Genomic DNA, 23,562 nt, shown 5'->3' with positions numbered 1-23,562 from the left:
TCTAATTCGTGTTATGGTATTGCCCATACGAAAGTAAAGTTATCCTAATTGTTTTCTTTCTTTGATGGGCTCTGACATGTCTCATTATTGCAGTGAATCAAGACAGAAGATTAGAATTTAAATGGTACGGTCCATTTTGATTTATGTCATATAAGATTTTAAAAATTTTGCAAGGACTTGAGAAGAGTCCGCTGGTGCTTCAGAGTGGATTGATTCTAGTGCAAATTTTGGTTTTGATGAAAGCATGCTTTTCATCCTGCGGTATTAAGGGTATTTACTACTTTTTTAAAAATTTATGTTGCAGATGTCATGCATAAAAGGAAATAAGGTATAGCAGAATATTGGAACTGTATTTCCACCCGAGTAGTAGTATAGGTTAAAGTGTCTGTGTCAGGATCTATTGGTAGTGAGATTAGACCAAGAAGCTGGTGATATGAAGTCACAAAGTTAGAAGTCTGAGTGAGGGTGACTTTTGTGTGAATAAATAATTTAGTTTAATAACTGATGTTTGAGAATGATTTACCCTTTTATAGTGATAGACTAATGTGGTAGCTAGTAGCATGTGTGGATTGTATAGTAGTCTATGGGGGAAAGTGTTTCACTTAGATTTTTATTTATATAGGGTAAGATGTGTATTCTTAGATCATTGAATATTGTGTGTCAAGTTTCTATCTCTTGTAATCATGTTATCATTGTGTTGTTGAAACCGAAAGTCTAGTGAAGCTGTGTGGGGCTCTTTCGATTCACTAGCATAGCTGACTTGTCATTTATATCATTTTCTTGTTCAAAAAAAAATCAAAGTCTAGTGAAGTTGTGTGGGGCCTATTTTGATTCACTAGCAACTTGTTGTTCATCTTTTTGTTCCTGTGTTGGTTGGGATTGGGGATTTAGTGTTAGTTGGGACTAGGGATTTAGTGGCATAATGTCAAGAAAAGTAGTAAGGGTAATTTTTTGAATATAAGTATGGCCGAATCTTTTTGTATGAGATTGAGTTAATAATGAAGTGATACATCCCTGTGTGTTAGTTCAGTAGAAGCTAAGGTAGAGAAAGAGTTATTAGTTAAGGCGAATTGTTGTTTACTTAAAGTATGAAAAGAGTTGTTGGCGGTGTTTGTCATGCAAGAAAATTATAGGTTATTAATGAAGGTACTTGGTGGATGAGTGTTGTTAATTTAGATGCCCCTGAGGTTGCAAGAGGGAGTTTAGTTGGGACTTATAGAGCTATGAACTAAGTTTAGTTGTATAAAAGGGTAGATAGTAATGATGTGTAAAAGGAGGATGTATTAATGGATTTTAAATAAGATAGATTATAGGATTGTGATTGATCCTTGCTGTTATGAAGTATTGGTGGATTAATGTTTTCAGATGTTTGGCAGGTAAGGAAATTATGTGAAGTTGTGGTTCATCATAGCTTGATCTAGACACTAAGTGGGAATAGTAGATGGTGATCAAGGTGGATATAATGATTGTTGTGGTGGGTGTTAGTTATGTGAAAGTGATTTAGTAGGCTTGAACAGTGTATACAAGAGCTTAAGTTTATTTGATTCGTAATCAAGTCTGATGTTGTAAGTATGATGTAGAAGTACGCCCAAGGTACTATGGGGCTGTATTATTTTCAAGGATCATTCATGTTGTGTGTTTAGAAGTACTGAGTTGCTAGGGGAAGAAAGACTAGTTAGATAATATGTGATGTTCTTGATAGCTAAGTTATGGAGTTATGATTAATGATGTTGAGCCTTTTTTTTTTGCATAATCTTGATTCTCATAGTTTAGAAATATAAGTTTGCAGGAATGATACAGGTAGACTATGACAGAAGTGGTTTGATCTGTCAAAGGTTTGGAGATATCCATATTTAGTGTTAGAAGAATCTAAGTTGGTGAATGTTTAAGCTATTATATGATGACTTTTGGGGCTATAGAAACCTAAGGGTTGAATCTTAGAAAGAGGTATTAGCATTGGTTGTTATACATGAAGATATCGCCTTACAGGGTAAGTTTAGTTTTATGTGTATTGTTATATCCCCAACTCTAGAGTAAAGTGATTTCAGTTTATACCAGAGTGTATATAGTGTTTCACAGACGTAGAGTAATGGCTTTACAAGGGGGAGATGATGCAACGAGTAACCAAGTGAAGTTTTCAGATGCTAATAGATATGCCAGTAAGTTGTGGAATTTGCCATGAGAAAGAACGATGCTCAATCTATTCTTATTTCAGCAGTTTACTTCAGTTATTTCAATACATACTCATGCTTTATATTTCAGCTTCATGATCATAGAACATGTTCATGCATATGATAAAGAATCATGTACTCTCCTAGTTCCTAGTATGATGAGTTCCCAGTTTGTTCAGCCGTAAAAATCACTTTTAGTAAATTATGAATTCCAAAAAAATTCAGGTCATGCAGTTCATGACTCGTGTGCATATATGATCCACTTAACGATCAGTGAAAATTTATATTTATATCAGGTACGCCCTCAGATTAGATCTCGTTAATGAGTTCATGCCGTGAGTGCTCTATTCCTTACGCCTTAATAGGGTATCAAGTGACGACTAGTACTCCCTTCAATTTTTGGATTCCGGTATTCCAATTTTTCAGTGACCTTTTTCCCTTAGGTCGAGATAGTGATGATGAATAGTTGTCTAGATGGATAAGAGTAAATATTTCTTGTTGATGAAAGATGGTTGTGTGCTTATTTGAGTTAATGTAGTAATTATGGAGAAAGATTGAGGTAAAGTCTTTGATATATGTCAAGGTTAGTTGAAGTTTTATGTGTTATATTTGGGAAAAATTATTGTGTGCTTGTTTTATGTAAGTCCATAAGTTGAAAGAATTTTGAGGTGAAGTTTCGTGTATGGCTTTGTTAGTTGAGAATATTTTATGTGTATCATCTAAATAGTGCTGGGAAGTTGTAATGGATAGAAGTATTAGAGAATTTGAGAAAGATTCTTTATGAGTGTTTGTTTAGAAGTGCATATGTGGGTATGAAGATAGGCTTGAATGTCATGTTTGTATACATACGAATGGATGCTTTGAGTGTTTTTGAATGTCTAATGTGAAATTGAAGGCGATTGCTGGAGTGGCAATAAGAATTATGCATGAGATGAGGAATTGTGAAATGCAGGGTGTACTGAATTCATGATTCAAACTAGTACTACATTATTATGTGGTGTGTCCTACAATTTTGAGTTAGGCTTGAAGATGGTGAGGGATGGTGAGGGGATTTAGTTCAGTTTAGACATTAGTAGATGGAAATATCAGCGGCCATATAAGAAAAATAAGTGGAATCAATGAGCGTAGTGTTTAAGGGGAAAGTATAGTTAAGTGAGTATTTTAGAAGTGTGGCTAACCTTGAAAGTAATAAGTTGCATTACCTAAGGTTTGGTAATTCTATCCTAGTTTATGAGTTACATGTCTATATTCCGTGCTATAGAGTAGTGTCAATGTTGTGATTCCGTAGTTGGATGCCTGGTGTAATTTGTGCCCAAATCCATTGCTCCCTAATGCTACTGGAACTTCTTTAGAAAGAGTGTTGAGAGATAATCTATTCCATTCATGTAAATTGTGAATCTAGTTCAGTCTAAGCATCATGTTTCAGATTCAGCTATTTAGTCATGACTTAGTTCATAAGAGTTCAATACATAATCCAAAATTTTCCCAAGTATTTTAGCTCAGACAGTGTAATACCCTGATCCAATCTAAGTACAGTTGTCTCATGATTCATACTTGCATAAGTTATCACTCCTCAATTCAACATGTATGATTAGATCATGAACACTTCAAGGAAATCCCAAACTCTCAGCATGAATCAGCTCCTTGAAGCAAGTAAAGTCAAGTCAACTAAGAATTCAGTTTCATTATAGACGTATATGTATAAAATTTGAAGTTTAAGATTGTTTGAGAGCATAAATTATGGACTCCCTCTCTTGTGATAAATTAAAGATTTTGGTCATGTTAGAAAAGAATTGAAATGCATGTCGGTGATTTGAAAGATATTTTCTCAATGTCATAGTATTTGAAACATTGATTTAGAATTATTGAGAGGGTGTCTTTAGATAACTATGTTTTGTGTTAAAGAGAAGAATTGCATAAGATGGAGACTTTGGACATAACCACCATTGTTTGTTAAATTGTTGATCATAAAGAGAATTGCTTGCATAGTTTTACATGAATTTTAAAGCATGAGTTCCTTGAACAAATTTTTGTTATGGTGGTCCTGAATTTCATGATTTGAAAATAGAGATATAAATTGCTATAAATGACTCAGAGAATGTGACTTGCAAGTCAATGGTATGACGATACAATATATGTGTATATACCATGATAGAGTTAAAGATTTTAGAGTATGTTTTCATAGCATGCATGTTTAAAGAACTAAAAATAGGCATAAAGAGGGTTAGGTGGTTACCCGAGGAAGGCATGAGTTCAAGTAACTCTTAGGGTATGGGTAGATTATTTTTTTATGCTGGCGACGACTGTGTGGCGTGTAGATTCAGAGAATCCGACCCTTGCGGAACACTTGGGTTAGGGGCTTGGCTGCCTAGTTAATGGCAGATCCCATATAGCCCGTGGGATTATAGATTGTAGGGTACACCACCTAGAGCAGAAGTAAGATAAAGAGTGTCACAGATTTCAGATGTTTTCATAGAGTCTTTTAAAATGCCCATGTGATTTCTTACTATTGATATGTTTATGAACTTCTTTAAATTTCTCTCATATATGTTGAATATAAATGATTATTTTAGATTTGATCTGCGTACCAGTACATCTGTATTGACCTCCCTCCCCTACCTTTTAGGTTCTGAGACCCAATCTAGGGGTCAAGATAAGTAGTAGATAATTTAGACAGCGGATTAGATTGTGCAGTGATGAGCCTTTTCTATTCCAGAAGGCTTGTCCTTTCAGATTATGTCATCTATTACAGTTTTGGTCTACTGAGGGCTTTGTCCCAGTTTTCAGAATATTTTCAATTTTCAAATAGTAGAGATTTCACAGATTGTTCCAGATGTTGTTAGTGATTTTCAGATTTCATTCCTTATTGTTAAACATAATCTAGAGTATGACCATGTTTCTATATTAGATCGTAATTCTGTATTTTCTTTTATTATATAAATTTTGTGCATGACTACCAGATAGAGTAGGTCGTCCGGGTCTTCATATTTTGGGATGTCCGTCACGGCCAGGCCCTAGTTTGGGTCGTGACACTTTAATGGTGGTCTGGATAATTTTTTGCATGGTAATGGCTAATTGGTAACTGGAATTCATTTTGGATAGACTATGCCCCTAACATTTTTGATAAAGTACCTATGAGAATGCTTTTACTATATTGTTGGACTTTTTAATGGAACTGCTGCATGGTATGGTTTGATAATGGAACCCTAAAGAGTTTAAATGGTTTTGAATGTTTAAATGGTTAGGTTTAGTGTCCATGTTTATGGTTAAGTAAATGTTATTGTGGGGTACAAGGGAATCCCCCATGTAAACTTTTTAATGAACAACTTGTGGTGTACAAGGGATTCCTACAAGCAAATATATTAATGAAACACTTGTGGGTTACACGGAATTCTTCCAAATTATCTTTATAATGTAATCTATGGGTACATAGAAATCACTTTACATAAAAATGTTGGCTAAGAACATTTATTAAAAGATATAGTCGATATTACGATACAACTACTTATATCCTTGGTTAATAATAATGGAATAATGGTTTTGTAGGATGGTACTGGTTTTAATTGGAAAATAATGGTGGGGTTTCATAGGTAACCGTGAAAGTGTGAGTCCAATGGACGGATACTGGAAACTCATGTTTGTCGACATTAGGGTTTTTCATGTGACCATTTATGATACTAGTAGGTACACGGGAATTCTTTAAGTACATTGTATATATGTATCATGGAGAGCGAAGGGTACTTGGTAATCCCCTACTCATATGGTATCTCTAAATTTTGCGACTATACGTATCATGGCCTATTTAGAGGGTTACTCTGGACCAATATAGCCTGTGGGTGGTTCTACAACGGTTAAGCTACGAATACCCATGTTTATTATTTGAATAAATGCTAAACCCGAGTCTCTTTCCTAGCATGGTTATACATAAGTATATGTATAGTTGTGTGTATATGGTTGGTTTACTTGGTTTTCCTGGATTTCATTATTTATCCTTATCTTGAGTTCATCTTAGCATTCACCCACCAACCTGTCTTTCGATGGCTGTATCCCCATGCAATGCAGGAATCGGTCGTACTCCTCCTGCTTAGTTATCGTATTTGGGTTTAGCTATTGGATTGAAGTGGTAAGCTTTCATATTCTGATAGGATCCATTTCATATCATGGATGTCTTTACATACTTTGGTTATTTTATGGATATTGGTGTTGGCTATGGTTGGTGGCATGTCCTAACTGGATATTGTGTTTCTTTTGGTTAGAAGCTTTATGTGACTACTATGGGTTGGAATGGGCGGTATCGGTATTGGTGTCAACCATAGTATTAGCATTGGTATTGGGTCTAATACCTTGGACTGAATTTATGTTGTTCCATTCTCTTTTGTTATGTTATGGAAAAGAACTTGGTTTTTATATTGGTTTGGTTATGGTTGATAGTTGGTAATAGATTGTTGGACTTATTTGGGTCGGTCACGGTTATAGACTAATCTCTGAGTCTAGAATTGTAATAAATGCTTTCTTGTTATACGTTCAAAATTTAGCTGACTTAGGGTATGCACATTTAGAGGTTGGGTTGGGTAACGGGGATAGTCCCTGGTCCTTGATAGACTTGGAATGCCTATTACGACAAGGCCCTAGTTTGGGTCGTGTCATGACCCAACCTGATCACAATAGGTGCCTTCACAAACATAAAAGGAAAACTGAACCAGACCCAACAACCCTCTTGTTCACAATCAGGATATCCCCATGCGATTGCAAAGTTTGAGTTTTAAAGGATTGCAAATGTGAAAGGCTCATTATGAACACAAAGAATAAAGGTTCTCTTTACGAACACCTAAAAAACTAGAAAAAGATAAGTCTATAAAGACTCTAAATGGACCATCGGGATTCATTCAGAGTCTTTTAAAAGCTAATAGGATATACTACTAAATTGGAGATGACATTAGAAACACAATGGAATTGATGAAACGACAAACATAGGTCATATTGACAATATGTTAACCAAAGTCAACACTTAATCAAATTAGTTATATCCCAAACCAAGCGCCCAGAGTGAGTCCAAAAGCTTAAGGACTAGAATTAGAGGTCCCCTAACCCAAATCCACCTTTTCAAGCTAACAAAACTATCAAAATTCAATTTCAATCGCGTTTTCCAATAATGTTGATTGAAGTCATACTCTTTCAAGTCAAAAGATCATAAATAAAAATCTCATCAAAAAGCCAACTAAACTCCCCGACAACCAATCCCATAAAATTGAATAGAAGCTATAAGAATGGTTGAAACAATAAATGAATGAAAATAAGTAAATTACCTAGAGAATCTTTATATCATTCACTGCTAAAATGGACTTTTTATCTCAAAAGTCAATGGATGGAAGGTACTTTATGGACTCTTGTTTGTATACCCAACTTGATCTCTCAAATAACCACCTCAATTGGATAATGCCTCCCCTAATATTTTAACAATGGAATCTTCTTAGACCCCAACTTTTTAACCTATCTATATAGAATAACCACAACTTCTTCCTCGTAAGCTAGTCCTATTTAGATGAACCAAATTCAAGTAAAGCACCTAAGACTTACTCAAAACAGACTACTTAATCATACATACTTAAAGCATTAGATGAACACCAATAAGGGATAAAGGAAACACTAATTCATATTCCATATAAACAACACATTAAAGCATCTCAAAAGTACTAATAAAGCTAGGGCTAATCTTTCCCTCCTCCAAAATTTTATCACTCTTTCCATTTGCATCGTAAAAAGAAGTAATCTATCCATTATTGAAAACTCTAAGTCTCATACATATAAATTGATATAACTCTTATACTTTCTCTAAGTTGTATGGTGCCTCCCTAATTTATTCATATCGTATCCATAGGATTATACAACATATCATTTCCCCACAGTCTAACATTAAAAGCATCAAACAACCCAACTAAATACCTATACATCGTACCTACAATGCATCAAATAAAGACATCTAAAAACTTCAATTATAGTGTTATTATACATGAACTTTACCAAATCTAAGAACTAAACCACCTGACCGAAAAATTGATAACATATGGCTTAAGTATGTTCTCCAAAACCTTAATAGTCAACTCAGATTAACCACCAGTATAAGGGTGAGAACATATGCCAAACCTCAACTCACGTATCCAAATACCTTTGAACCAACCTTTAAAAAACATGATATGAACCAAGTAAGATGATCACAAATAAATGATATAGGCACCCAATGTAGACAGACTGTCTCTTGAATGTATATTTGAGCTAACCTCTCTAAAATAGAGGAATTATAAACTTGCAAATAGTGAGTAGACTTGGTAAACCTATAAATGATATCTAAAATAAAATCGAACCTCTTAATATACATGACAAGTATACCATCAGTTCTATAGTATCCAATTCTACCTCCACTATAGAATAGGAAGTCTCTAAGTCAAACCACTAAGTCTAAATTGTTCATACTTCACCTGTTAATAGTTTAAAAGACAAGACATAAATTCTACAAAGCATCACTTTATTATACATCATCAGTAAAGCTGCCTTGAGACCTAATAAAATTTCACTTCCATAAAAAGTTATTTAGAATAATAGTTCTTCTCGATAATTAACCTAACCACATCTCTAAATTTAGATAGACAAATATGACCTTTGATCCTAAATACACCCTCTAGATATAAGGTCATATTCCTCGTCTCACTACTCAATACCTTATCATAGATCACCCTCAACTTCTCATCTACAAACTACTATGCTCGAATATACTCATATAATATCAGTATAGTCTTCAAATACACAAGAACCTATCTTGGATAAGAAAAATAAGGTTAAAGGTTTCTCCTCACTTGAATTAAAAGGAAAAATCCCTATACTCACCACCTTTAAACTCAAGGCACCTTCCACTACCTTTAACTTGCTCATATTATAGAGAATCCAAATATCATAGTCATTAAGAAACTCCAACTACCTACACTGGCTTAAATTAACGTCTTTCCAGACGAAAATATAATGTAGGATACAATGGTTAGTAAAGATCACAAAATGAACCCCTTACAGATAGTTCTTCAAAAACATTAACACAAAGACTAAGAGTGTCAATATAAATCCATGAGTGAGGTAGTTCTTATAACAAACCTTAGGTTGCTTGGAGGCATATGTAATTGTAACAATCAAATATATCATTATTATAAAATAGGAGCTGAATATTATACCTAGATTTAGCTTAGCTAAATTTTAAAGAGTTTACAGATGGTCTAGTTTTGGCTTAATTTTGAGGATATGATATTTGAATGAAATTTAGTATCAATAGTGGTTGTAGTGGTGGATTTGGATGTGATAATTAGATAGAAATGGTCATAAGAAGCAACTTTTTCACCAGAAATAGAGTTCTAGAATTTTGGTTATAGCACATATCAAGGAAGGATTGGTTTGCAATGTTAAAATTTATGGAGTGTGTTGTAAGATATGAGAAACATAGGAGGGGGCGTGAGTTTCATCCTCAAATTACTACAATAGAAAAATAAGCAGTATAGTCGCATCATTGTAATCGTACCCCAAACCGCAATGACAACCTCCTTGTAAGAGAGTGCAAACAACTGTAGTAGTAATATATAGTAAAATATCATATTTTAAACCAAGAAAATAGTTTAATTCTTTAATTTTCAAAAACTGCACAAGGTCACTGGGTCCAGAGAAAATTCTGAGTTGTTAAATTTTATAGGTAAGAAATTATGTTCTAGACTTAAAATTACTTCTTTTAACCTTAGAAAATCACTAAAATAGATTTATAATTGGATTTGGGATTTAACACTACTTTATGGCAATGAATAAAAAATAAATAGAATGTAAGGAATTCATTATTTAATGATACTATGGTTTTAAAAAATATTAAAAAAACTAGGATTATGGTAGTTTATGATAATTCAAATAAATATTGATAAGTTTAAAATTATAATAATACCATAAGATGATGAAATCAGTGAATTTATAGCTAAATTAGATGACTTTAATCCTTAGTAGTTAAAATGAAATGAATTTTTGGATTGGTGGATAGGCTAGTACTGGAAAACCATGCTAACTAGGGTGTAGGAAAATTTTGAAATAATGGGGATAGATGTTGCAAAGGTGGTAGCCAGGGTGGTGATAAGGCACATTTATATGCTATTTTGGCTCATCTTGAGGCAATAGCTTTAGATGTGGTGCTAATAGGTACTATTCTTGTCTATGATAGTATGGATTATATATTAATTGATCTTGGAAGCACCTTTTTATATGACTAAGAAAGTAACTTTTGGTTGGCACTTAGACAGTGAATATCTTAATACGCTTATGTATGTGTCTGAACTGATTGGGGTGTCTATCTATGTTGATCAGGTACAAACTATATGTTCTTTAATGTTCATGTATTTTAAGACCCTATTAGGCTGAGTCATTTTAGATACAAAGTAATTTGGTGTTATTTTTTGAATTAGTTACTTATCCCCTTGCAATGTGGATTTTAATTGTTATGCGAAAATCACTACTATAGTATTGATCGGGGAAAATAAGAGTGGGAGACTTCATTTAATCCTAATCATCTGAGAGTTTTATCCATAATTTGTGTAAATAAATAAGTAAGAAGGAGGTGTAGTACATTTTAGCTCACCTAATGAATGATATATCTATAGTTTGTTAAGGAAGAGATGTAGTGCATTTTGCTCACCTAATGAAAGATATATCTATAGTTCATCCTATAATATAAATTCCAGCGGTATGTGACTTCATAAAAGTGTTTTGAATGATTTTTTAGGTATTTCTCTATATCGAGAAGTTGATTTGTTATACATAAATATAGGGACTAGACCCATTTCTACCTCCATATCACATATGACCTTAAAAATTAAGAGACTTAAATTTACAGTTGCAAAAGTTGTTATATAAGGGATTTATTCACCCAAGTGTCTCTCTTTGGGGTACACCAGTGTTGTTTGTGAAAAAATGGTAGTCTAAGAATGTGCATAGATTATCGCTAGTTGAATAAGGTGACCCCTTGTGACAGGTAACCCTTTCCCATAATAGCAAACCTATTTGACAAACTTCTAAGTAATATGTAAGATCAATTATAGGTTAGGTAATAACTAAAAATTATGGTAGAGGACATCCCAAACACTACTTTCCAAATATATTACAAGCATTACGAGTTTCTGGTTATGTCTTTTAGCTTGACCAATGCGCCAACTACATTCATAAGCACGATGAATGGAGTTTTTAAGTCCTTTGTGGATTCCGTCATTATTGTTTTTATTGATTATATACTTATTTATTCTAAGAATAAAGAATAACATTACTCTCATTTATGTAATATGTTGAAGTTTTTAAAAGAGAAACAATTGTATGCTAGGTACTCTAAGTGTGAATTTAGCTTTATTTGATGTGCTTCTTGGAGCACATGATTTCTAAAAAAGGGGTTATGATGGACCCCAAAAGTTTAAGGCTATGAAAAATTAGGCTAGACTAACTAACGTGATAGAGATCTATAGTTTTATGCTATTGGCCAGTTATTATTGCTAGTTTGTTAAGGGTTTGATGTCATTACTTCAAACATAACTCTCTTGTATTATAAGGAAGTACTAAGTGAATAGGATAAAAAAATAAGAGGATAGCGTACAAAAGATCAAAATAATGTTGACTTCAGCTCCAATGCTAGACCTGCCTGCCAATGGTATGGGATTTGCTATATTTTGTGATGCCTAACATTTGGTTTTATGTTCTGTGTTGATGCTGGATTAGAATGTGATTGCTTATGCTTCAAGATAGGTAAACCTATGAGAAGAACTACACTATACATGACTTGGAATTGTCAGTCGTGGTGTTTGTATTAAAAATTTTTAGACACTATCTATAGGTGGTGAAACATGATGTGGTCACAGAACATTGTAACTTACATGTTTTCATCCAAAAATAATTAAATTTTATGAAAAAGAGATATATATAGTTGATTAAGGAATATTACACCTCAATCTTATAACACCTTCGCGAAGTTAATGTTGTTATCGATACACTAAGCCAAAAATGAATGAGAATGGGAGCTTAGAATTTATTGAGGTGTCTAGGTGCCCATTAGCAAGAGAGGCATAGTCCTTAGCTAAGGATTTTATAAGATTGAAGGAATCTAGTAAAGGAAGGGTGTTGGACCACTTGGAGGCTAGGTCCATGTAACACCCTAATTCACTGAACCAGAATGCCACACAGTGCTCATGATCTTGAGGGACCACAAGCTAACCAATGACTGATATCTATACCTGTATACTGCAAATCATGATATAATAATGTGGAATATATAGAACTATAAGGCCATAAGGTTCAACTGAATACAAGCATGTGGGTGAAAATACCCAAAACAACTTAATCTGAACATAAATCTGGACACAAATCGGAAAGCCTCTAAACTATTTGAATAAGGAGTTGAAGGAACATTTCTCCAACTAACTCCATAAAACTGAACTGAAGAAATAAATAAATGAATCAAATCATATTGTCCTCGAATCAATGAGGACTCACTGTGTCTCTTCGACTGGAATGCTACTGCTAATGCTGGGCTGGAGCTCTATTCTCGGAACCTATGGTGTAACATGAAAAGAAACCACCATAGCGCAAATGTGTCAGTACAATTGGAGTACTGAGTATACGAGGAAGGTAGGATGAACATAAAGGCCTTCATACATGAACAACACTAACTGAATAATATGAACGTGGGAGTGCAAACACGCATATATAGAAATTGGGACCATGAATACGTGATAGCATGACCTATAAGCTAATACATGGTTTAATGATAATTGTCATGACTAATATTGAAACTGATAACATGGACGACTGTATCTGACAATCTTGTATATATTGATATCTAAAGAACGCCCTGAGTTCTTTTATTGAGACTGATACTGAAAGTGTGGGAAGTAGTGTTTAACCGACATGCCCCATGTACGCCGTTATGGCTAAGATGGGGTCCAATATTTGCCCCGACTGGAGGGGTGTCAATACTGTACCACAGGTAAGGACAGCCTGTGAGTGACCCTTATCTGGCGGGTACTCAATGAGAATGGTGAGAACCCTAAACTGACAGGTTAATCTACCTCATTAACCCTAATCTGACAGGTTAAGATGTCTTAACCTATGCTGGCTACGTAGTTCTAGAACACAAGGATGACTACTAAGAATCACACCCTGAACTGGAGGGGGAGTTCCCATCCTTGGGTTCACTCGATTCTAACCTCTACTCCCATCTGGAGGGACTGGACATGAATAATTGACTGTGCATTACTTAATCTTACTGAATTTTGTTGACTGGCGGAATGTTACTAATATCTGACAACTGACTAAGATCATGAGGTTTTCCTGAGTCACATGACTGACTGAAGTCTATAGAATCATAGCTTGAGTTTGGATATCGTGAAACATGACATGGATCTAGGCACATAGCTATAGTTTTCAGGTACAAGTACCCCCAGGACTTGATGGAAGGAAACTGACACACATGACTGACTTGATCATAAGAGTAGAGTCCATAATTTATAATATCATAAGTAGGGATCTCATACTAAGCATGGTTATCAACAATGTATTGCATAGAAAGGATTTCATATCACATGGAAGTACTTGTATAATCTTAATATCATGTTCATTGCATAATCATATTGGCAATACGTACCAATAGCATGGAAGTTCATGTGGATTGCATGGTTATCATACATCTTGTTCATAAGTAGGATTTGTAAGTAAACATAGAATAATCTCATAAGAATAGTTCATGAGTATTCCAACAACATTTACAAGGCACATTATCAATATAGAAGTCATTGGAACATAGGGGCATATCATGGATCCTTCACTTAGTCACAATTTAGCTATATTGCATGATTTCTAGTTTCTTAGGCATTTTACCAAACACCTTACATTCACATCTTAAGCATAGGTGAAATCATCAAATTATACATCATGAACAACCAAATTTTACATGTTTCCAACTCATATGATATCATAAATTCATAAAAACATATAAAGATTCCATTTTGGGAATCACCCAATAACAACAACAAGATCATCAACACCCAACAATATAGAAATCATACTTTATAATGAAAAAGAGGGTTTTTGAGCTTTATGGATGAAAGGTATTCATAAATCAACTCATGAATAACTTAGAAGGAAGATTCTTGATGATTGACGGAGGAATTTCCTTGAAATTGAATCTTCAAGCTTTGTTATGCAACCCTAGTTGTTTTTATATTTTAGTGCTCTTGGATGATGATCTTTGAGATGATAATAGGGTCGTAATATGTTTAGAAGCTATATATTTTGTAGGGTTAAGTTTAGGGACGTGTAAGGAGTGTTAAAAGACCAAATTACCCTTAAAATAACTCAAAACGGAGTGTTTTTGGCACCTGAAATTAATTTAGGCGGCGCCCAAGTGATTGCCTAAGCTAAGTTAGGCGGCGCCTAACCAATAGCCTATGCTTGGGTTGGGTGGCGCCTAACCAATCGCCCATGCTTACTGTCTCTCACGAAAAAGGGCATAACTTTCCGCTCAGGTATTAGATTAAGGAGACATTGGTATCGTTGGAAAGCTAATTAGATTATATACAATTTGGTGGGTCTAAAAAAGCCAAAATACCATATTAACATCGAGTTACACTTGTTCAAATATGACCCTTGCAAAATCGAACACTAAAACTTGATGGATTCAAAAACTCTTAGCTTGTATTACCTTAAGTGACTCATATGAACATGCTTAATGCATCATAAGCTATCTTATCACTAGAATATTCATTGTAAGTCATGTACTCAAGTATGAATCACCGGATAGGAGATTTCATACGTAGGAATACTTATTCATAGTAACCTCAAATAAAAGATGTTGCAAGGGAAAGTGAAGAAAGCCATTCTAGATGATGACAAGGCTTTGAGAATCAGAGGTCGCTTGTGTGTACCTCGAGTAAATAACTTAATTCAAACCATTTTAGTGGAGGATCATAATTTCAAGTACTCCATGCATTTAGGTTCCAATACGATTTGTAGACACTTTAGGTAATACATCTCCCAGTAAGTCAAATAGAAAGCCTAATGGCACTTTTCAGCAAATCGCCATTGCAGAATAGAAGTAGGAACGAGCAGTGATAGACTTTAAGGTTGACATTCCAAAATTTTTTCATAAATATGATTACGTTTGGGTCATTGCTTATAGATTGACTATGCTGGCTCACTTTAGTCTGTAAGAATTGATTATAATACAACCATGTTTGCCGAGGTTTATGCGAAGAGAAATTGTTGTTCTAGATGTGGTACCAATATCTATTGTGTTATACTAGGGTACTTAGTTCATTTTTATTTTTTTGAAAGATTCTTTTATGAGTTGGGTTCTAGATTGGAAATGAGGATAACTTTTCACCCATAAAATGATGGTCAATTAAAATGGACTATCCATAGACTTGAACACATGCTTCATGCTTGTGTTATGGCTATCAATGGTCTATGGGATCAATACTTACCATTATATTAATTTTCCAACAACAATAGCTATCACTCTAGTATGAACATGGCTCCTTTTAAGGTATTATATGGTAGGCAATATAGGTTCCCCAGTAGGGTGGTTAGATGCATTCTAGGTGAGGCCTTGGGGCACTGACATGATTAAGGACTTTATAAAGAAAGAAAGGTTTATAACGGAGAAGCTTATAGCCACTCAAAGATGACATAAGGAATAAATAGATAAAAAGATAAGATATATAAACTTGAGAAAGGAAGGAAGGTATTTTTGAAGGTGTCACCCAATAGGGTTTAAATAATTTGGCATGATAGGCAAGTTAAGCCTAAGAAAAATAGAAACCTTTGAGATATTGTCGAATATAGGGTCGGTAGATTAAATAATTGCATTATACCCTAGTATATTTGGGGTTCACCTAATATTCATTGTGTCAATGTTACAGAAATACCATAAAGGTAATGATTATATCATTCGTTTTGATCCAAAACTATTTGATATGGATCTATCCTATGAAGAAGAATTGATTGATATCCTAGCTAGAGATGTATGGAAATTAAGGACTTAAATTAATTTATTTTTGTGTTTTAGTAGAGGAATCATACTATTGTTGAATCAACATGGGAGACAAAATCAGACATGTGTAAGCGGTATCCGGACTTGTTCATTGATCTAGGTACATTTCTCTTTCAGATGCTACGTTCTCTTTTGTTTTGATTGTCATTCAGGGATGAATGAATTGTAAATTTTTAACTGATGTAATGATCCAAAATATAGTTATGCTGAAATAGGAAGTGAACAATGCACCTAGACTTCCCTTAGTTAAATTTTTAAGAGTTCAAGGCTAGTCTAGATTTGGTATAATTTTGAGGATATGGTAGTTGAACAAAATAAAGTGTGAATAAGGTTTGTGATGATGGGTTTGTATGTGATAATTAGATACCAATGGATATAGAAATTCATAGAAACTTTTGATTCCTAAAATGGTGTCATAGAACTTCGGTTATAGCATTTATTATAGAGGGATTGGTTTGCAATGTAAAAATTTGTGGATTTTGTTGTAAAATTAGGAAAACTGGAGAGGATTTTTGAATTTCTACCTTGGAACGCTTTTGTAGTGGAAAAAATAACTAATGCAGTGGTACCATTATGGTGTAGCTCAAATCGTAGTGGCGGCCGCCGTATGAAAGGGTGTGAATTCCTACAATGGTAATGCATAGTAAAATTCTAGTTTTTAAAATTCAAACAATATTTTCATTTCTAAATTTTTGAAAAAAAAAATACACTAACGCTGTGGGAAAGGCAACTTTGAGAGAAAATTCAATATTGCTTATCTTTAGAGGTAAGAAATTATGTTCTAGACATGCAATTAGTTCATTTAACATTGGAGAATCACTAGAAACTTATAAATGGTGGGATTTTGGGTTTAATCCTAGTTTGTGGTTATTGATTAAAAATGATATTAATGTTTACAAATTTAGAAATTAATGATCCTAGGATGTTAGAAAACACTAATGGAATAAGGATTACGGTTGTTTATGCTACTTTAAATAAAAATACATAAGATTGAAATGATAAGAAAATCCTAAGAAGATATAGGGTAATTTATGGTCAAAACAGATGACTTTTGATTTCTAGTAGTTAAAAGGGATGATTATTGAAATATGTGTGGATTATGGATTGTAGATCAAGAACAAATTGAATGAGAACAAAAAGGAAAAAATGTATCTTAAAGGTGACTTTGAGCAAAGGAGTTAAGATAGGTTATGGATTTGTTTAGCACTTATACTTTCTTTGCTTTGTGCTTATTTTTATTTCAACATATAAGATTGCTTTCTATCATAAGTTATGATTTGATGACTACATTGAAATTTCCTTGCATTGTAATTAGGTGTTAAGATGATAGGTCGGGTACAAAACCTTTATAATGTGATATGTTGTGATAATGAGTAAGGTACCATGCTAGTATGGTATGTTATGATAATGAGGATGAGATGGATAAGAGATGATTCACACCTCTTGCGTAAATGCATTCATTCATATGCATTGAGTGCTAATTTAATGAATATATGTGATGATGGATGGTTGAAAAACATGGTTAAATGTAAATGCCTGTGAAAGAGAATTTGTGAATTGTAATTATATGGTGATCCATGATGAGTGTCTACTTAATATTATTGCTTATGAGTTTTTGTATGATCGCTTTTATACTTGTTTGACTTGTTGATTTGTGAATTATTATGTTAGTTGACCAATGATGCTTACCATTACTTACAATAAATAAGGGATATTATTTTGAGTCAATTAAGTCGTTGACAATGTAGTTGAAGAAAACCCCTTCATAAACTGTTTGTACTGACCTAAAAATCCAATGAAACTTCAAACCTCAATATATGAAGTGGCCCTAACCATTATGAACTAGCACAATCTTTGTTGGATCCATCATAACCCCATCCTTAGAATCCATCTTCCCCAGGAATTCCACAAACACAAGCTGGATCATAAACATGGAGAACTTGGCATACAATTGTAGATCCCATAAAGTCTGGAACACAACTCTCAAGTGTAGTTTATGTTCCTCCCTACACTTTTAATAGACTAAAATGTCATTGATGAACACAATAAAAATCATTTAACATAGTCCATGGACACTATGTTCATGAAATCCATAAATTTCGTTAGTGCATTGGTCATGCAAAAAGACATACCAAGAACTCGTAGAGGCAATAACAAGTAATGGTGGTCTTAGCAACATATGTTTCACTAATACTAAATTGATTGTAGCCTTATCTTAAATCTATCTTAGAAAATATGGATGCACCTTGAAGCTAGTCAAATAAGTCATCGATACATGACATCAGATACTTATTCTTAATAGACACCTAATTCAGCTACCCATAATCAGTACACATATATAATGAGCCATTATTTTTATCCAAAAATAGGACAAGATCACCTCATAGAGAAACACAAGGCATGATAAACCCCTTACTAAAAAGATCTAGAAGCTACTCCTCTAACTCTATCAACTCTACCAATGCCATTCAATATGGTAAGATAGAAATGGAGTGAGTGACAAACTAAACATCAATACTAGATTCAATATCATAATCAGGTAGAAAAACCATATAAATCGGTGGGAATACACTTGAAAACTCATTAAATATAAGAACTAACTCAAGTGAAAGAATTTTAGTACTAGTACCATAAATATATGCTAGATAATCTAAACAACCCTTCCCTACAATCTATCTTACGTAAAAAAATGATATATCCCCTTTTAAAACATGGCTATCGACACCCTTCCAAACAATTTAAGTGATCCCTAGCATAACCAAAGTAATAATCTTTGCAAAGAAATCAAACACCACACAATCAATCCTATCACAACCCTTATTATGAGGTTGTGTTGGCTCCTATTCTGATATAACTAAATAGGTGAACCCTTTACCACCATGTCAGTTTAAGAAGAAATATTAAAACAACATTATTAAATTAGTTAATGCAACTAGAAACTCATGAACCTAATTAAACCATTCAAAATATTTATAACTTTTTAACCGATGAAGTAAAACTCTTCCCATGGGCATTGTCAAGATACGTATAAGAGCTTCTAATACAGTGTAAGGAAAATAAAACAAAAGACCTAATTTTTATCAAAATATGAGATATGCAAATATTGATGATGAGTTCCCACAACCTCAAGCAGGGAACTTTAGTGAACCTGCAACACACCTACATCCCAAAAAAGATATTACAATAGTATCAATGCACCACATGTAATATTAGGCATTATCTTCTAACTAAGATTAGTTTAATCAACCCGATATAAGAAACAACAAACTCAGCAACAAATATCACACAAACACCTTTTACCTTTATTTCTTACCACTTACATAACTTTCTGAAAATTTCTGAAGCTTAAGATTACCTTTCTTATTTAGATTTAGACCCTAACAGTTATAACTAAGACTTTTGCTTCACTTTTTGTAAATTCAACAATTACCACTGAGTAGTTTCAACCAACAATAATTATAATTATAAATTATCCATGATTTATAATAGATTTGTCACTCACAACCCAAGAAACCCATCAACAAAATAATAGCACATTTATTTAACCTCTAAAAATGGGAAAATAATTAATGATTTAATCAATAAGTTAGGACATATTGATATAATTCATCTTTATACAACAACACAAAATTCAAGTAGTTCACAGCCACATTTGATATCCATCAACTTTGCCAATAAAAGGAATATCACAATTAGATAAAAGTCACTCATAGATATATCAAGTTCTAAAAAATAATGACATATAAGATATCAAGTAGACATATCAAGTCATCATAGAATCATGCCATTATAAGAAGTCATATGATATTAAGCCTTTAATTAGACACATCTAGTCATCACAAATGTTATAAGCAATCATACAACATACACGTTATAAAGCGGACAGATCAAGACATCACAAAACTATATTATTATAAGAAGCCATATAACATACCATTGATCAAGTAGACATATAAAGTCAATATCTAACAATGACATATTTGAAATTATGTCACAAAACTTAGATCATGTCCACACAAGCTTCATAGAACTTCCATATCTTATCAGTCTCACATAGCTATACTAGATTTCACAATAGCCCCTCAATCTGTAAACACATGCTAAGGGGTCATATTTTTGCACAATAGTCATGAACTACGAGGGATGCACTATGATTAATGTACAATGACAAATCACATCACTATCACTAATTTATATACACATACTAAGGTGACTTATTTTTGTGCAATAATTATTACTTGTATGACTAGGGTCCATATACCTACAAAACTATTTCTTATCATAACAACGATACTCATAGAAACCATTTCCCATCATCATTATAAAAATATGAATTTCACAAATAACCACAATACCGTTTGTAAGAACTATTTTGCATAAAAAATAACATATACTGGAACTATTTCCCATCATCACAATAACACTCACCAAAACTATTTTCCATTACCATAATAAGAATATGAATTTAACAAAAAAATTCAATAATCAATATCAATCAATAGTTAACATATAGCAATAAGAGTGGTATAAATTTGTATGAACAAATGTATAACTTTAGTTCATCATTCGACCATACAACTAATGATCATCATTCACAATCAAGTTTACATAATAAATAGGTATCAATAATATACAAACTATTAATACAAGCCTTGTGAAGCCAACATCTAAAATATTACAAGTTATGTTCGAAGACAAATCAATAAGTTGTTCAATCTAGAATATAAAAGAAACAAAGTCGCATCTTGATCCACATAGACAATTTTAAGCATCTATTTGTTTACCAACAATAACTATTATGGTAGGAACAATTATATCCCTTTTAAGTATGAGGATGCATCATTGAGTAAAAAATTTACTACTCATTTACGTCTAAATTATTTTAAACTATGGTGAAATAATTTAATATATGAGACAAGTTCTGTATAAAATGCACCAATTTTAAGTATTTATGATCTTACAAGTAAATCTGATGAAAAAGAGTTGAGGAAAAGCAGGAAAAGATGGGAAATGGCCAAAAGATTGATAAAGGTTAAAGATAAGCTCTAAGAAACGATCCTCAAATATTGCTATCACAATTTGAGTGTTGCAATTACAATCAATCAACAATGTTAGAGTGTGGCAATCGTGAGATGACCTCTATAATTGCAAAGGTCGTGATTACAAGGGTCGCGATTGCGACAAAGAGGGTGCGATCTTGTCTATTGAGCATGCTTCTAAGGGCATACTTGTCATTTCACGTTGCTGAGTCCCAAAATATAAAAGGCTCAACACTTCACATTTTGAGCATCAAATTTCTAAATTTTAATATCTACGAATAATTTTTTGTATATTCCTAAGAGAGATTGTGATTTGGTTGATTGAATTTAAAGCTTGGAGAATATATTTACTTTGCTTTCAATGGATAAGTTGAAGTCAAACTTAGGTATATTTCTTCCATTTAATTTCATAAGTATCTAAGCCTATATCTTGGGGTTATGTTGATAAGGTGGTGAATTATGTGTAAGGGTTGATTGTTAGTCAAATAAGATAGTTAATTGTGATGGATTTTGCTTTTACTCTATGTTTTAATTGTTAATAGTGGGTGAAAACCTCAATTGTCTTGGATACCATATCATCCTTAAAAGAGAATATGGGTGAAGACTAATTGTAAAAAAATTATTTAAATTAGCTTATTGAGTAGCATCATCATAGAAATAAGGGTGTTATTTGAGATATCTCATTCAATGGCATTATCTTAGAAATATGGGTGGTAATTAAGGTAGTAAATTTGTAGATTGGAAGCGCCCATGAGGTTTTCAAAAGAATCCATGAGTGAGATATGGTGTTTCATTGAAAAATTAACACCATGACCTTAAATCTAGCCTGCCCCAAACCCTTAACTATACTTGGAAAAATTATTGATAAAACGTGCATGAATCCTACCTAAGATGGCATAACCCCAAGACCTATATCAATTTGTAAACATTTGTAAACACTTCTAAATTTTTTAATCTCACAATAGTGTTAATTTTTGTTGTATTTAAGTTCACTTAAAACCATACCCCCTAATTGAGTTCATTAATTGTTTAATTTGGCATTATGGGTCAACATATAGTTAGCTCTCAACAATTATAAGCTGTGAATTCTAAGTTTGCACTCATCGTGGATTAGACCCCGACTTATACTTGGGTATTATATTGACTACTTCTTCCATACATTGAATTTGAAATATAAGTTGAGAATTATAAAAAATGGCATCATTGATGGAGAGTGAAACATAGTTTTCACTTGTGTAGCGTTGTTAGTAACTTCGGGTTATCCATAGTGTGCTAGTTTACTTTATTTTTGTTTGTCTTTTTATTAGGTGACTATGATAGCATCCATATCACCATGAGCAACATGGGAGCAATGATGGAATATTTCATGGGCGTAGTATAGATATGGATTGTCTTGGTGATGCTGGGCATGCTAGTTCCACCCGTATCACTCTGATCGAGGGAAATTGAGTATTTTATGTAACTAGTGTGATGCTCTATTTACTTTAAATGAAAGGTTTATTTAGGGGTCAATCATATACGGATGCCAATATCCATTTGAAAAACTTTATTAATGTATTATCCCTATTAGGTATTGCTCATAATTCTCAAGAGTCAATCTGATTGCGACTATTCCCACTCTCATTAATAGGAGAAACGGTTCTATGGTTGTGCTCTTTGCCCACGGGTTTTATCATATTTTGGGTTGAGCTCATAGAGGCCTTTTTTGATAAATATTTCCCTTCTTTTAGAATGATGCAACTAAGGACGAGATCATAATTTTTTTTCAACTTAGAGGTGAGCCCTTGTATGAAGAATGTCAAAGGTTTAAAGACAAGCTCATGCAATGCCCAAACCATAAAGTGCCAGAGAATATTATACTCAAAATATTATATAGGTCATTAGACCAATTAAATAAAACTATGGTTGACAGTGCATCTTAAGGGTCTCTTGTCAAGTTTTCCTATGGGGTTGCATCAAATTTGTCAAATCAAGTGCCGAACCTATCTAGAGGTTGGCATACAAGTGATGCCAAGGTGGAAGTTGGGGCTCCATCAAAATATTTTTTGATCCTAGCAAAAAGGAAAAGGGATGAGTAAAGATATTAAAATATGGACAATGTAATGACCCAACTTGACCTTCTTGATAAACATGTGATAGTCACCACTTAAAGCGGTCAATGTCATTACTTACAAAATTACTAAGGTATATTAAGATGAGGAAATTGAGTCACTTGATTAAGAAATAAAGTTTTTGTTAAACCATGTAGGAG

The 23,562-nt window shown here is 33.3% G+C and overlaps 1 non-coding gene across 1 annotated transcript; it reads right to left on the bottom strand.

The window, feature by feature from the left end:
- Positions 1-23,049: 23,049 nt before the first annotated feature.
- LOC124887524 lies at positions 23,050-23,154 on the bottom strand. The gene has a single exon (XR_007045294.1). It is a non-coding gene; the product is annotated as a small nucleolar RNA R71 (small nucleolar RNA).
- Positions 23,155-23,562: the final 408 nt, after the last annotated feature.

The sequence above is a fragment of the Capsicum annuum genome, chromosome 9, assembly GCF_002878395.1.
Source record: "Capsicum annuum cultivar UCD-10X-F1 chromosome 9, UCD10Xv1.1, whole genome shotgun sequence".
NCBI classification, from domain to species: domain Eukaryota; kingdom Viridiplantae; phylum Streptophyta; class Magnoliopsida; order Solanales; family Solanaceae; genus Capsicum; species Capsicum annuum.
Note: the sequence above shows the minus strand (reverse complement) of the source record. Positions and strands in the feature narration are given on the sequence as shown.